The sequence below is a fragment of the Sturnus vulgaris genome, chromosome 1, assembly GCF_052056855.1.
Source record: "Sturnus vulgaris isolate bStuVul1 chromosome 1, bStuVul1.hap1, whole genome shotgun sequence".
Classification (NCBI taxonomy): domain Eukaryota; kingdom Metazoa; phylum Chordata; class Aves; order Passeriformes; family Sturnidae; genus Sturnus; species Sturnus vulgaris.
The window spans coordinates 112,363,077-112,378,807 of NC_142243.1; the positions used below are offsets into that span (position 1 = coordinate 112,363,077).

General features: G+C 33.8%; 1 long non-coding RNA gene across 1 annotated transcript; it reads left to right on the forward strand.

The window, feature by feature from the left end:
- Nucleotides 1–5,947: 5,947 nt before the first annotated feature.
- On the forward strand, nucleotides 5,948–14,581 carry LOC148225413 (uncharacterized). Its single transcript, XR_015804023.1, has 4 exons — nucleotides 5,948–6,025; nucleotides 8,915–8,953; nucleotides 12,017–12,132; nucleotides 13,626–14,581. It is a non-coding gene; the product is annotated as an uncharacterized LOC148225413 (long non-coding RNA).
- The last annotated feature ends 1,150 nt before the right edge of the window (nucleotides 14,582–15,731 follow it).

Genomic DNA, 15,731 nt, shown 5'->3' on the forward strand with positions numbered 1-15,731 from the left:
GGGTTTAGGATTGTGGCTTTTCTTTTTGCTTAATGTAGTATTATATTGTCAGGTATTCAAAATAAAGGAGATTCAAGAAGCTGTTGTTGAATATCAACTGTTCTTTCCAAGAGTGAAAACTATAGTCTCAGTAGTTTACCCAAACTCAAAAACTATATTTTTTCTGAATAAAATTTTCTGATTTTTAAAAGAACGCCTGACATACTCTGTTTTCTATATGATCATTGCTTATATATAATCAGACACATATACAAGTATTTTTAAAATCTGAATTTACATTAAAAATATCATATTGCTTCACTTAGTGTGAAATTTCTAAAGATATTTTATCAAGCATAGCCATTAGTACATAATTTTGAAGACAAAAAACCATAACTGGTGTTTCCAGAAAGCAGATTTCAAGTGCGAAATATGCACATAAGAGATGAAAATGAAAACATAAAATTAAAGTTCATATAGCAGGATATATAGCTCACATGAGTTGGCCACTTGTAACAGATTGAGTTTTGATGCATGACATCATTCAATGTTTTATCAACTTTGCCTGTGTATTCTGCTTAATAAGAATATGCTTTCTTAGGGCTATTCATTTTAAAGCATTTTTCAATATGTCTATTGTTCTTAGATTTATGTAAAAATATATATTTTTCCTTGGCATTTCTTTCTCCTCCGAACACTTCTTTTTACAGGGATACATGGAGATGTATTTCCCAGAAGAGTTTTTCCTCCAGCTGACTTACTCAGAAGAGGTATTTCTCAAGAGAGTTGGATTTTTTTCTCTGATTCTGTAGTAAACTGAATGTTATCACGGGATTATTCCCCCTGCTGCTTCAATCCTCCAACATCTGTCTGGTGATAAATTGGTTCTAACACTGGCTTACTGGTGCAACCAGTACTTGCTTAACTAACACTAGGAGAAAGGTGGATTGGGCACAGGTTGCAAGTGGGTTTAACCTGCAAAAAGATTATTTGGTTTTTACTTAGTAAAGATCTTTTTCCAGATCTTCCTTTATCTGGTCCAAAGGTTATTGCCAGAAACCATCTGCATATGTGAGGTGCAAACCAAATGGTTCATTGAAACTTCACCCTATGTGGCATCTCAGAAATTTTTAACAGATTGAACCTTTCCAGAAATATGAGATTACATCATTTGGGGGGAATATCATGTTCTTAGTGAGTGCTCTGCCATACAGTCCTAAAACAGGAATTTTTAACTTTGCAGAATGATTTTATAAAAAATTCTAGCATATGCTTATATTGAAACATTTTTATTTGATACAGATATTAACCTTCATTGTATACAGTCCCATTCTTTCTAATGACAAGAAGAAATACCCACCCATGCTATGCCTTCCAGGATTTTTTTTCCTCCAAGAAAAATACTTATGAGCCATGCAGATTGTGCTACCTTCTGCTGAGCACCTGCTGTTGGCTCAACAGCAAGAACAGCCACAGACCCATGCTCATAGCAGACACCTTAACACAGCAAATATCCTTTGGCACTGATGTCAAACGTTCCTTGGTTCCCACTGTGATACTTCATGGTATCCCTCTGTGATTTATCACTCTAGAGATCCTTGAGGGAGCTGTGGAGCCTACTAGAGGAGATGGCAGCCCTATGTGAAGGCTGTTACTTGGTCTCAAGAGCAGTATTGGCAGCGAGACATGAAATCCAGGAGTGCTGCTGACACAGATTTGTGACACACATCTGCTACATAGCAGCAAAAATAACTCTCCTCTCTTCTGCATTTTTACTTTTGACATGGAATCATAGAATCAGAGCCTCGTTTATGTTGGGAAAGACCTTTGATTAAGTCTAACTGTTAACCCAGCACTGCCAAGTCCACCACTGTACCACGTCCCTAAACATAGCATCTACACATATTTTAAATACCTTCAGGTGTGGTGACTCCACCACTTTCCTGGGAAGCCTGTTCCGATGCTTGACAGCCTTTTTGATAAAGATATTTTCTTTAATATCACAGAATCACTTAGGTTGGAAAAGATGTCCAAGGTCATCAAAGCCAACATTTGATACATCACCACCTTGTCAGCTATACCATAACACTAACATCCAGTAATTTCTTGACTAATTCCAGGAGTGGTGACTCCACTGCCTCCTTGGGCAGTCTGTTCCAGTGTTTATCAACCAAGAAATTCTTCCTGATCTCCAGACCTTTCACCAGTTTCCTTGCCTTTTGCGGGACACGCTCCAACACCTCAATGAATGAATACTTCTTGAAGTAAGGGACCCAGAGCTTAACACAGCACTTGAGGTGCAGCCTCAGTACAGTACATGTACAGTGCCCAGAGGAAAAATCTTCCTTGGTCCTAGCCAAACTTTATCTGATACAAGCCAGGATGCCATTGGCATCCAATCAAAACTTCCCCTGGTGCAACTGGAGTCTGCTTCCTCTTGTACTATCACTTTCTATTTGGAAGAAGAGATCAGCCCCCACCTGTTCAGAACCTCCTTCCAGGTGCCTGTAGAGACTGATAAGCTCTCTCCTGAGCCTTTTTTCCAAGCTAAACAACCCCAGATCCCTCAGCTGTTCCTCATTAGTCTCATGCTCCAGATTTTCACCAACTTCATGCTCTTGGAGACACAAATGTTTCCATATTCTCTCTTCCCATTCTAAAACTTCACTCTTTCTTCATACCCAAAGTTTTGTGGGGATTTGTCTATCTATATGACTACATCTGAACTCTCTACTCAGCTTCTCATGGTACCTGGGGGGGAAATGCAGACTCTTCTAGAGAGAAATGATTTGCCCAAAGGCTGACGTCTAGAATGGATCAGATATATCATGCTTACGAGAGTTTTCTCTCTATTGATTATATGCACATTTGGACACTGTGCTCTAAGCAAAGATGTCTCCATTGTAGATAAATCTAAATTTCCACAAAAAATCCATTCCACTGTATAACCTTGAATTTCTTTCTGAACTAGAAAACTTGGATATTGCCTAATATCATGCTTTTTATACTTCCCAGTCTCCATAAATGCTACCCAAGTATTAAGAATATGCTAGCACTCTTGCTTTATGAACATTGATTTCATAGATGCCTTTAAAAGTTGCGTTTGAGGAGATATGGGATACTGAAAGACACAGTCCCTTCTCATCCTGCATGTAGACCTTATGTTTAGTAGCAATTATTTGTCAGCCATAGGAATATTAATCCTAAATGGCATAAAACTGATAGTTTTGGTAAAATATTTGAACTTAAGTATAGGACCAGGTTTCAGCTTGATTTGAATGAAGATTAGATTTCTGGTCTCTCATGCCTTTTGTTTGCACATAAAACATTTGTGCTGCAGAAGAAATATCCCTTTTATTCAATAATACACTTAGTCACTGAATCACAGCAAGACTTGACTCATTAAATACTTACATGCTCTATTTATTATACATTGAGTTTTCTGCTGTTAATGCCTCTTTATATTTATATTTCTGTGTATTTGTAAGTGTTCTCAGTTGTGTAATGGTTGCATACATATTTTAGTTTCCAAAATAGAACATCGGTGGAAATGGCTATCATTTGCATAATTGGAACAGAAAATTTTATTTTAATGAAATAATTTATAAATAAGAGCCTTTGAATGAGAACTTAATTGTTTAGTTATACCACCTTGTATGATGATCTGTTGCAGTAGTGCTAATGAGGATTTTTCAGAGTTTTGTGGCAGAAGAAGTGTTAAAGCCAGGATTCAGTGGTTGAATCAGCTACTAAAATACCAGCTTGACAGTCTTTCAAAACGTTAAAAGAAATTTATATTTCTCTAAGAAAAAAAGAAACCATGACACTTTTCTGACTTTTGCTTTCCACCTGTTTTTTTTATATTATTCAGTCATTGAATTCTTCTGTGTTACTTAAGCGGGAAGCTTTAGAGTAGGCTTTAGGTTGAGTAAACAGAAAACATCAGTTGCAGTATTAGGGGAATATAATTATTTAGTCTTCTGTAAAAAACAACACTACTGAAAAACACTTATCTCTTCTTATATTCTAGACAAGCAAATGACTCGGATAGGATTTTCAAAAAATGTAGGTATTGTAGAAAGCTAGTCTGAATTTTTGGTATTTTGAAGTCACTGATTATGAAACACGTCAAACCTATTTAAAAACAAATTGCAGATTCTTAGGCTTAGATCTTTGAGAGATGAGAGATACCTATGTAGGTAAATTAGGAGCCAAGAAATTATCAGAACTTCTAACTACCTTCCTCTGTCTCCATAAAGCAACTACAGCTCTGTGGGCCAGCATAAGTAATATCATGTAATGACTCAAACATCTTGAAAGTTTGGTAACTATTAACATTCATCACTTTCGAGTACAAACTGTTTTGTTTGTTTTTTTTTTTCCTGGTGACTTGCACTTAAACCTTTGGCATAGTAGAAGAAATATCTGTTTTATTCTCTAATTCACTTTACTACCAGACCTGTATATTGAGCGAGACCAGATGTTTCTGTGTTGTTTTGAGTAGAGTTCTGTCATGATTTGAGACATTCCAAAGCATTAGAGTGTTTTGGATGCCAGAAATGCCCTGAAATGAGTAGGTAAGTTCAGAAACTGTAATCTGCCTCTCATCTGACATCTGGAGTATCTAGGATTTAAAAAACCTAGTTCTGAGATTTAATCTCTCTTTGAAACCATCCACCACGACTATTTGAGTCCTACTGAACATGAAATTTGTGTTTCTCCACAAAGATCCACCCCATAAAAATGAACAAAATGACCTGGAAACAGAAATGGAAATAGTGTACAGGGAGGTTATCTTTTAGGAGGACCCACCATCCTGCAAAGATACATTATTATCCTTTCATCATTCAGTCTTCTTTTTGCAACAGTCTGTATCTCAAATTACTCAGTGATAAAATAAAACCATTGCAATAAAGAATGCATTTGTTGCTTTTAATGAAGATTTTAGACAGTGCTTTTATTGATGTAAATTTAGTTTTTAAAAATAAAATTGTAAAATACATGTCAATCTTACTTTTTGATGAAGAGATAGAAAATTTTAAAAACGTTGTTTTCCCTCTTGGAATAATTTTGCTTAAATTTTGCACTATACCCATTTTGTTATGCTGAAATAGTAGCTCAGCTATGAGATATCTTCTTACTTTACAATCTCAGTCCTCGGATTGCAAAGCTTTCTTCACTGTTTTTCATGCAAAACTTGTGGCTTAGAGGATAAACTCACTAGAATATCAAGGCCAAATAATTTGTTAGGATTTTTTATCTGCCCAAAGTTTATCTTACTCTTGCCTTTTGTGTTTAATAAAGTGTTCTGAGGTGCCAACATAAACATATTTTTAAACCGACTAAATTGGTTACATTCTAATTTTTTCATTATGTGATCACAGGTATAACATAAACTTGATGTGGAAGAAAAAGCAGCAAAATACTGTAAAACTATTTATTTGCACTTGGACAGCCATCACATTATCAAGTACATGTAAAAACAAAAAAATAGCAAGCTAAAGACTAAAAGTAAATGCTGCCAAGTCCTTAAAAAGTAAAATGCCTTTATAGTGTGAGACCTCATAAGTAAATTCTCTGTGAAGTGGAGCTAATATGGATTTTAGATACTTTCCTACTTATTGACACTGCACATGCTACCACAGAATACATTATCAATTGAAAAATTATAGAAATTAAAAAAAATATATAAAAATATAGATATAAATTAAATCTTCCTATTCCTTTCTGTCTTTGGAGCTGCTTGATGGCACTGGATTGAAACACTTCTTTTTGTTTGCTTGCTCTAGTTCTCTAGTTCCTATCTCTCTTTTTTTTTTTTTTTTTTTTTTTTTAATAATCTTTTCTGTTCTTGGAAATTTAGGCCAAATGCCTAGTTTCACAGTTTCACAAAAAGCCCTGCTGAACAATATCTGATTTTTTTTTTTTTTTGTAATGTATTGTGAGCATCCCGTGTTTATTTTTTACAGGCAGTTTCACTTTTTCACTTCTTCAGGAGACTGCAGATGTGATAAGAAGGCATTGATTTAAAAGCATGAGAGTGTGTGTGAGTAAAAGTTCCAATAAATTTATTTTACCATTTCCAAGGATAACCAAATATATGTCAGTATTCCACAAGAATTCTGTTCTATAGCACCCAGACATGATGATGACTGTATAATAAAATCATATTGCTTCAACCCCTGTTCTTAATATTCTGCCTCTGGCAGGAGAGTTAAATTTGCTATTTTATATATGAGAAGATTATCAAAGACAGGAGCATCTGCCTAATTCACAAAAGCTTCCATCATTCTAAGGAGAATACAAAGGCTAAAATTTTTGTTCCATCCACAGCAAGAAGTGTTTTCTCCATCTGTTATTGCATGGTCATCCATGAGCTGAGCAAAGTGGGATTGCAAGGCTACACAAGTTGTACTGTAAATTAACCTCTTGCTATCAGGATAGTGAAGAAAAGATAGATTTAACCATGCTTACTACATTATATCACTCATATTTAGATCGAGATCCTTTCCAGTGGGGAAAAAATTAAGTCAAAGATTTCTGAAAAGCAATTTTTCTTGTTTTGCTCAATTGCTAGTTTGAACTAAGTTCTGCCTTGTAGTTTTTGTATTTTATGAAATGGTTGCTGCAGATATTAATATTGAATAAGAACATATTAGTTATGTATTCACACTTATTACCTCACATAATGATTTTTAACACTACAAAACTTCTCATTCATCACATGAATTAGGAGTTCATGTAGAATAAAAGAATATTAAGAAAATTACTGTGTTTGTTCAAGGCTCATTTTTCAAAAGCACTGTTTAGCTCACAGGAAGGATAGTCAGAAATACTTTAAATGAAGATTGCATACCTAAATAATTAATAGAAGATGAACATGAATTGCTTCTATTTCTTATGAATTATTGACATTTATTTATTTTGAAATATGTAAAATACAGCTATCCAGAAGTCTAGGCATATTCAAAGGTCATTTTGTTTGCAAAATTTATGTACAGAGTATCTTATGCCATTCCCTACATGATCCTGAACTGAAATTTTCTGATCTCCAGAGTAAGCTCCTTTTGCAATTGCCTCAATTTCCAATTCCTTTCATTGACATTTCATTCCACAGGAATAAATTAGAAATTTGAATTGAAGGACACTGAAATCGAAGCTAAGAGAACAAGTTCAAAGTGAAAACTTGAAAATTCATTTTTGCATTAATACTAAACTTTTAAGAGTCTTAGTCCATATGTTTTAGCTGGTGAGTATTAAGCTGAGATAAAATGCAAACTTATGGAGGATACTTTTCCTTTAGAGTTGTATAGAGCACTATATTTACATATTACTAACAGTATTTCGTCTGCAGATTTTACCCCCCATGATTGCATTGGTGATCCTGAGTTTTTCTAGTTTTCTGAGTTTTCTATCCCTTACCCTACCCTACACTGACTGCTGGAGGAGTCATCCTTGCTGAATAAAGCAGGTCTTGTGGTGTTTGCAGATTATACCCCGCATAGGCTACGCTCTACAGGGGAAATATGACACATTCTCATGGGGAATTTTGGAGTGGACAGACCATGAATCAACAGGAACTGACCTAGTGGGCATTTCTTAGTCATGATCAGGATTTATATGAGCTGCTTCAAAAAGTCTTAAAGAAAAGGCTATAAAAACAAACGAAAATTCAGAATTTCCTCTGTTCCTAATCTTCCTTACATTTTACTATGGCCTTATCAGATAAAGAAGTGATACATTCAGTGTCCTGGTACTGTTCTGGAATGTAGGCCAGCTAGGATTTGCTTCTTTCCTCTGTCAGAAAAACACTGTTTGACCTTGGGCAACTTGTTCTTTGGGTATGTGCCTTCATTTGTTGTTCTGTGCATGATATGCTCCTATAGAAACCATATATTGTCTTAGACATGTACGCTGCTTAACATAAGAGAAAACTGAATAATGAAGTGTCTGTGGGATGAATTTTTGATTTTTCAGACCTAGAACAGGAGGAGACTTTAAAAATCATACAAAAAAAAAAAAAAAAAAGGCAGTTTTGACCCATTCAGAAGGACAAAGGACAATAGATTGAAGAATATTTTAGACACTAGAGGAAAACAAGCAAGCTTATGGCATTTTTGTCCTGTTAAAAGCTTTCTTTCCTGCCCTCTTTTGCACACACACACACAGGGAATTGTACATGAACCCAAGATATAAAAATAGTCAGTTTCTGTCTTTGATTGAGGGAGAAAGACACAAGCCAGATTTATTGGCTGTCTAGAGACCTTATGTTCAGTTTTCTCTTGTCACATTCACACCAATTAAATGTGAGAGTTTATATGTTGTCCTATCTGTAAAAATGACAGCCAGATCCTTGTGTGGCTCATTTAATTGTCTCTGTGGAATAAGTTCCCCCACCCTGGTATAGAAAAGAGTATTTCCTATAGCTAGTATAAAACCTCTCTTGCCTGAATATTTTCAAGATAAAAAAGTTATTCAGAAAAAGGGATGTGTAAGAGATATTTGCATTCCTTTCTCTCAAGTTAGCACAAGTTTTAAAAATAGAATTGAGAAACACACTAGTAATTTGAAAGTGAAACACCAAATGTAATGCCTATAAAGACATATTTCATAGTATTCAGGCTGGCTGGTGTTGCCAGCATACACGATTAAGTGCCTGTTGCTGCCTGGAATGTACAGGCAGAAATGGAAGGTCCAGTGAAGTCAAAATGAAGTGCTAAAAAAATATGTGGGTAAAGAATATTCCAGGTGAAGCAGCTGATCCTCTCTTCTATATATATTTTACCTCAGTCTCATTGCAAGACTTCACTCTTCTGTTGCATCTACTTTAAATAAAAAAACATCTCTTAGGGTATTAGCTAACACCACCACAGTCAAGACAGATATTTAGTACAATTCCACATACATGATATGTCTTTTCAATCTCTTTTAGCAGGATTTTGTCAAAGTAGGAAAATCGGCTGAAAAATTTAAGGTATGAACACTGTTCAGTAATTTTCATTTTTTTTTTCTGAAACTCAGTTCTTTTCTATAAAAATGAGTTCATAGGGATCTAGGGAATATGACAGCTACAATACTCTTTAGAAATCAGAGTAAATATTAAAATATTTGGAAATTGTATAAAATATGTGATCTTTGCATGAAATATTTACCACATAAGCTTGAAATTTTAATTTGTCTACAGAGTATTAGATCCATTTTTTAGAGTTGAAAGATAATGTCTTTTTCTTATAAATACCTCTTATCATATTCAATGCTGGATTTCTGTGTATGCAATATTATGTATCCTAATTTTTTCTAATGATTCCATCTTTGATGCTGATTTTCACCTTCATAATTGTAAATCCAGTCCTTTGTTATTCTGTGACTCCTACTGTGAAGAAAACTGACCTGGCAATCTGTTACTTGGTTACATGCTACTATAAAATGAATAGATCTAGAATTGTCAATATGCCAAATAGAGATTTTTAAGAAACACTGTGAGAGAATGCGCTAATGGTGTCAATGAAATTAATTTTATTTCAAATATAATTGGAGTCATATGCAGTAGCTGTTGAAAGTGGTATATTTCCACTAGGATGGATGTTTTGTGGGATTTGTGATAATGTCTTTAGATACATTAAGTCATATTATATTCAGTTACTGTTTGTGCCAGTTTCATAAGTACAGATGACAATAGGTAAAGCTATCAGAACCTATGTTAAAATATAAACATTATTGATTATTGCGATTATTTCATTATTTTTCTGTTAATTGGAAAATGTCTGCATTTCATCTCTTTTGTTATTGTTTGAAAGGAAGAATAGTGAAATTCTGCACTTTTTAATCACAACTTCTATGTTTAAAAATATAGGTTTTTTTTTTAGTATTAACTAGCAAAGTTTTATTATAAGTCATTATTTTTAACATTTTGTCTACCTTAAAACTTTTTTCATCATTTTTGCTTATGTATCTGATACATAGATTAAGGTCTACTTTTATTTTGCAAATTCTTTCTCCTTTACTGAAGCAGAGAAGGAGGATGTCATCTCCAACTGCTAAGAATCCTTTCTCTGCCAGTTGCAGCCATTGAGATCTGCTTGGAGTTAAAATAGATCTGTTCATTTTCTGACTAACACTCAGTACAGTTCAGTGAACTGCCAAACAGAAACAATTATAGAGCTCCTGGAGCAATGCATTACATTTGCATCTTAGATTACTTTAAACATTTTAGCTCATTCTTTGGAGCAGTTTTCCACCAAATCAGCAGTACTCCAGCAGGCAACTTATACCTTTCTGGCACTTTCCACTTCTGTTTATAAAGCAAATTTTTATTCAGATCATGGACCATTTCATGAAGTAGACATTACCTCACAGTTTTATCCTAGATTTATTGGTAGTTTTGATGTTGCATAATGGTACAATAATTTTTTTTTAACTTCTTCCTCCTATGGTTGGGATGAGTTAAGAAAGGACTATATTCAATTTCTTGCTTTTTCAGTGGCTCCCTACATTATTGATACTCATCCTTAAGTTCTTTGAAGAATAATACCTCCATATTAGGCTTCTGTGATTTCACTGATGGAGAATAATTTAAAGCATAGTGCCTGCCACAAGGCAGTGCAGGTTTTTAATGATTGTTATCTAGTAATAAATGGTTACCTAAAAAAGGGGAAAAGTGTCAAGTGACCTGCCCCATATAATGACTTTTCCTTTAGGTCCTGAAAATGCTCCTCTGAGTTTTGAGGGGATTATTTATTTTCTGCACTAGAAATATACAATATACCAGAAGGACAAAATATATTTTAATAGCTATTTATGTTGGCGACTATATTATCATAGTTAATGATGCATTCTTGGTTTATTCGCTTACTGCAGTGAGCAGTCATCTCATTTTTGAAAGTGGTGACTACAGATATACAAAACTTATTTATAAAATACAGGGCGAATTGTCCAATTTTCAGTTCCTAGGACCAAAGAAAAAATTTATGTCTTATTCAGGGTAAAATACTTTGAAAACAAAGAGCTTATCCTATTTTCTGTCTTAGATATATATTCTGAATTGCTCAAGGTAAAAAATTCAAAGGTATTCTTTCTCTTTTTTTTTTTTTTTGTTTATTTGGGTTTTTTGGGGGGTGTATTGTTATTGTTGTTGTGTTTGCTTTGGGTTTTTTTGAAAGACAAAATTTTTGATGCCCATAAAACACTGAATTAATCTAATGGTACCATGGAAAATTGTCCAATATTAGTAAATGAAGCTGACAAAACCCCACAGTTTTGATTTTAGACTTTATTAGTAAACAAAGCAATGTAGGAATTAGGCTATCACATAAGATCTTTGATAACCCACAATTTTACCAATTTGCAGATAAAGAATGTATAGGAAGAGGCATATACTGGGCATGCCAGCTACATGCCAGTAACTTCTTGCCATTCCTTCCCCTGGCATGGCAACAATTCTCAAATGTTATGAGCATCCACAATCCTGATATTTAGAAATAAGTTGAAAGGGAACCAAAGGATTATGAAACCTTGCCTTCATTAAGCCCTCAGTATTATCCTGGGCATTCTGATTAGAATTATTACTTCACTCTTTTTATTATTATTATTTTTCTAATTTACCCCAATTCTAATTTTTTTTTCTCTTCTGCATTCAGTTGTTTCTTTCTTATCTAAATCCTTCTTTCTGTTTGAAAACAGCCTTACTTTGCCAGCCAAGACAGATTTTTGGCAGTACTGCTGTGAGCCTGTGACCAGAAAAGAAGTTGAAAACAGTACCTTAAATGCTTTGACATTGACACATTTTTGCCAGATCTTGAAGCAGATGATAAAACCACATGCTATGCTTTTCTCTTTTCTTTGTTTTTGTTTTGTTTTTTGGTTTTTTTTGCCCTTTTTTTGTTTTGTTTTTGTTTTTGTTTTTGTTTGTTTGTTTGTTTGTTTGTTTGTTTCTGCAGCAATCATGCAGGTAAGAATCCAGACTCTAAGCTGTTTATTCTTCCCCTCCTCCCCCCATTTTTTTTTAAATCCACCATTCTTTTTTGTTTCTTTGTTTTAGGAAACAGAACTGAATTCCAAGAACAGCTCAATCCCTTCACAACAAATTTCCCTTTTTTTCCCATGAAAGGATAATAATTACAGACACTCGTACCATCTATAATACTGTCAAGCAGGGTAAGGATCTTTTTGGAAGAGTGTATCAGGAAATGGAAAAAAGGAATAGAGAGAAATTTCTCCTTAATTCTATATATCACAGTGTAAACCCCTTTAACCATTTTTTGTTGCATTCCTTATAAGTTGTTTAAAAATTGCCATCTTCATTGTGTCTCATGGAGTGAAACTGACTAAAGTCTCTGTATATCAGAGTTATTGCTTGGTATTGCATTAGATGACATTATCATATAAAGAACCCTGTGTTTGTCAGACTACTTAGTCCATGAGATTGCATACGTTCCATTTTTATTTTGAATTCTAAGATTTTGTTTGGAGTTTTTGATTTCTGAGTGTAATTCAGCTGAAGTGAATATCTGAATACTGAAATAGCAGAGATCCTCATTTGCTTTAAAAAATATCTTTGGGGTTTTTTATACTAATGTCTACCAAGACAGCGTAATATCCCTGAAAAATATTAAATTAAATAATTTTTACATATTAATTTAAAACTAGCTAGATATGAATTCAACACGTCTCCAAATTAAACAACCAAAAAATAGAACTGAAAGGCTGGACTTCTACTCAGAATCCACATTAATATCTGGAAGCATTCAGAGTGAGGACCAAGTTCAGTCTGCTGTAAAAGACAGGACCTCAGTGGATCTGTTATGCTTTGCAAACACACATTAGTAAGCTGAGGGGCCACCATAAAGAAATAAAATAAAAATAAAAATAAACTTATGTCAGAAAATATTTTCAATACATATTCCTTTTTCCTATGCATACATCAAATAATGATTTTCATAAAAAGAATGCCTTGCAATATGTTTTTAGATATTAAAAAGAAGCATAGTATAAACATTAATTTGAAATAGTATCTATCTTTAGATATCTTCAGATATGAAAAAGTAACTAAAATATATTTCCAAATATGAAATAAGATTATTATTGAAATTCAGAGGTGGCTGAAGAAAAATCTAAAGATGATTGGTAGAGAGTTTTTTCCTAAACAGATTTTATGGCAAAAGTTTTAGTGTCCCGAATCACAATAAAATAAATCCTCTTCGGGCATCAGTTGAATTTAGAACAGAAAGATGTGCTAGCTGTAATTTTTTTAGTCCTGAATTAAGGGTGAAGATCAAGGAGGTGGTGACAAAAATTGTTGTCGTTACAGGAACTTATTAGCCAAAATAACATTTTTAAATAAACTGAATAAGCTGCTTCCAGTTCATACCTGGGTATTGTGTTTGAGCAAACTGTCTGGCATGGACCAAAACTTTATCAGGGCTTTTTTTTTCCTAATGCTTTACCTGCATGATGATTATTTCCCACTGCTGGTACATGTGGTACGGCCCTGGCCATTCCACCAGTATGAGTCTATCCATACTGACAACAAAACTAAGCAGTTTGTAAAATGCCCAAACAAAAAAGAAACCTTATATTTATGTATCTTCAAACTGCAGATAACTAATTATTTTAATCAGGTATTGAATCAGGTATTTTAATTTAATCAGGTATCAAAAAAGAAGAATTGAGGACACAGGCAACCATCTCATCACCACCTGAAGAGTGCAGCTGCTGAACAAGGGTCCTCTTTTGAAGGAAAACTCGATTTTTATAAAAGACTGTGTCAGATAAGGATGCGGGCACAGATAACAGCTAGCACCATTAATACGTATTATCCCTTTATCTATTTTATGTAAAAATGTCTCTAGGATTATGCAGAGAATCTAACCTGGATGAATGGATTTGTTCTGTTCTGCAGACATGTTTGTGTTAATAGTCCCATGATGCTGCCAGCCAATCTGCCACAACATTTATCTTATTTCAAGGAAGACGGGCAAACATTTACTGTATATGACATTTTCTTGCTTATATGACAATTTTTACCTGGGATTAAGCAAATATAACATTCTGTACCACCAAGAAAAAAAATAAACCTGACATATTTTTAAAGTATTAGCCATGATTGTTACTTAAAATGCTGAAGCAATCATATAAATAAATAATTATAATTTCTCAGAAGCTTAGATTTGGGAAAAAAAGTAAATGTCTTGGATATAAAATGACATGAAAGTTATATAAATTATTAGCCTGGCTTTAATAGCTAATAATAGGACTTAAAGTAGGCCTTTGTAAATTTTTTAATAGGGTTTTCATGCCTAGCTTAACTTATTTTTTAACAGAAGCTGAATAACTTCATGTATTTTTGGCAATGTTCTTTTATAGTGTTCTTCTATAAAAGGATTACTTTTATATATATATATATATGCTTAAGTTGCCCATGTAATCCTCACACTATTCCTAATTTTCAAATAAAGATTCCAATCTGTTGTTCTGGGGACAATTATTGTGCTGCCAGTAGAATTTTATGGTGACAATAATAGGGGGGTGATTAGGAAACTCATTGAAAAAAATGTTTTTTCTAGGAGATTTTGTCATGGTATCTTATGTTTTCTTCCAGTGTCTAATGGCCTAACAATGAAAATTGTTTAATAAACTAGATTGTGTGTTTATTGCCAGGTTTTTAATACATTTAAACTGTCAGTGACTTATCTTTTATGAACTCTAATAGGAATATTATTATTCTATTTGTGATTTGCATAATAATAGTGCTTTTTTTCTTATAACTACCTACTCTAATAATACATATATGTATTAAAATACAAATCTGATTCTATTACTCTTGGTATATAAAATAAACAATAAAGGTAAGGATGTTATGTAATCAAGGCCATATAAGACACACAGGAAGTACAGAAAAATAATTCTTTTCTTAGACCTAGAGTATTGTAGGCAAAGGAAGTTCTCAGTTGCACAAAATAGGGGAAGTTTCATGTCTCTACAAATTTCAGCTGTGGACACAGAATAGATTATTTCATCATCATGGAGTGTAACTTAGCTACAGCCTGACAAGAATTCTTTCAAAGTTTGGACTGAGAGTTTACATTCTAAAACAGAAAAAGAATCCCAAATACTTCTCACATTTCACTTTTAAAAGCAAAGGAAACAAAACATTCAAAGAGAAACTCTTGGAACTTATAACAGAGCAAAGTCAGAATCAAAGCAAACAGCAGTCTTGCATCTTTTACACTTCAGGTGTTTCCTGGGGACAAGCATTTGCTGAGATGTAGAAGCTGTGGTTAGATTTCAGAAGTGCTCCTTAGATGTATAGGTGAGAGGCCAATCCTTGGTACAAATTTAAATATCATCAAAGAACTTTAGAATCTAGCAGCTCACCCCAGCACAAGGGAAGTGATAGAGAGGAAAATTTTATCCTTAGCTCCTTTTTACCATTTATGCTTTCTTTGCTTATGTTGGCTAAGTTTTGTAAAGTCATTTTAGGAACCAAATATCTCTGAAGGAATCGAGAGATAAATCAGACAGGATCAAAAGGGTAAGTCCTTTGGAAATTCTTGGAATAAAGAAATATGTGGATGAAGATTTGATTTTTCCAATCTTTCCCAAATCTTTCCTAACTTTAATGAAAGTTTAAAAGGGAAAACATACTCTCCAAGTGAATATATGGATAGACTGTAGCCATACAGAAAACATCTGTCTCCTGCTCATATGTCATTTCACAGTTACCACTGCTGTTCATGATCCCACCGACTACTTTT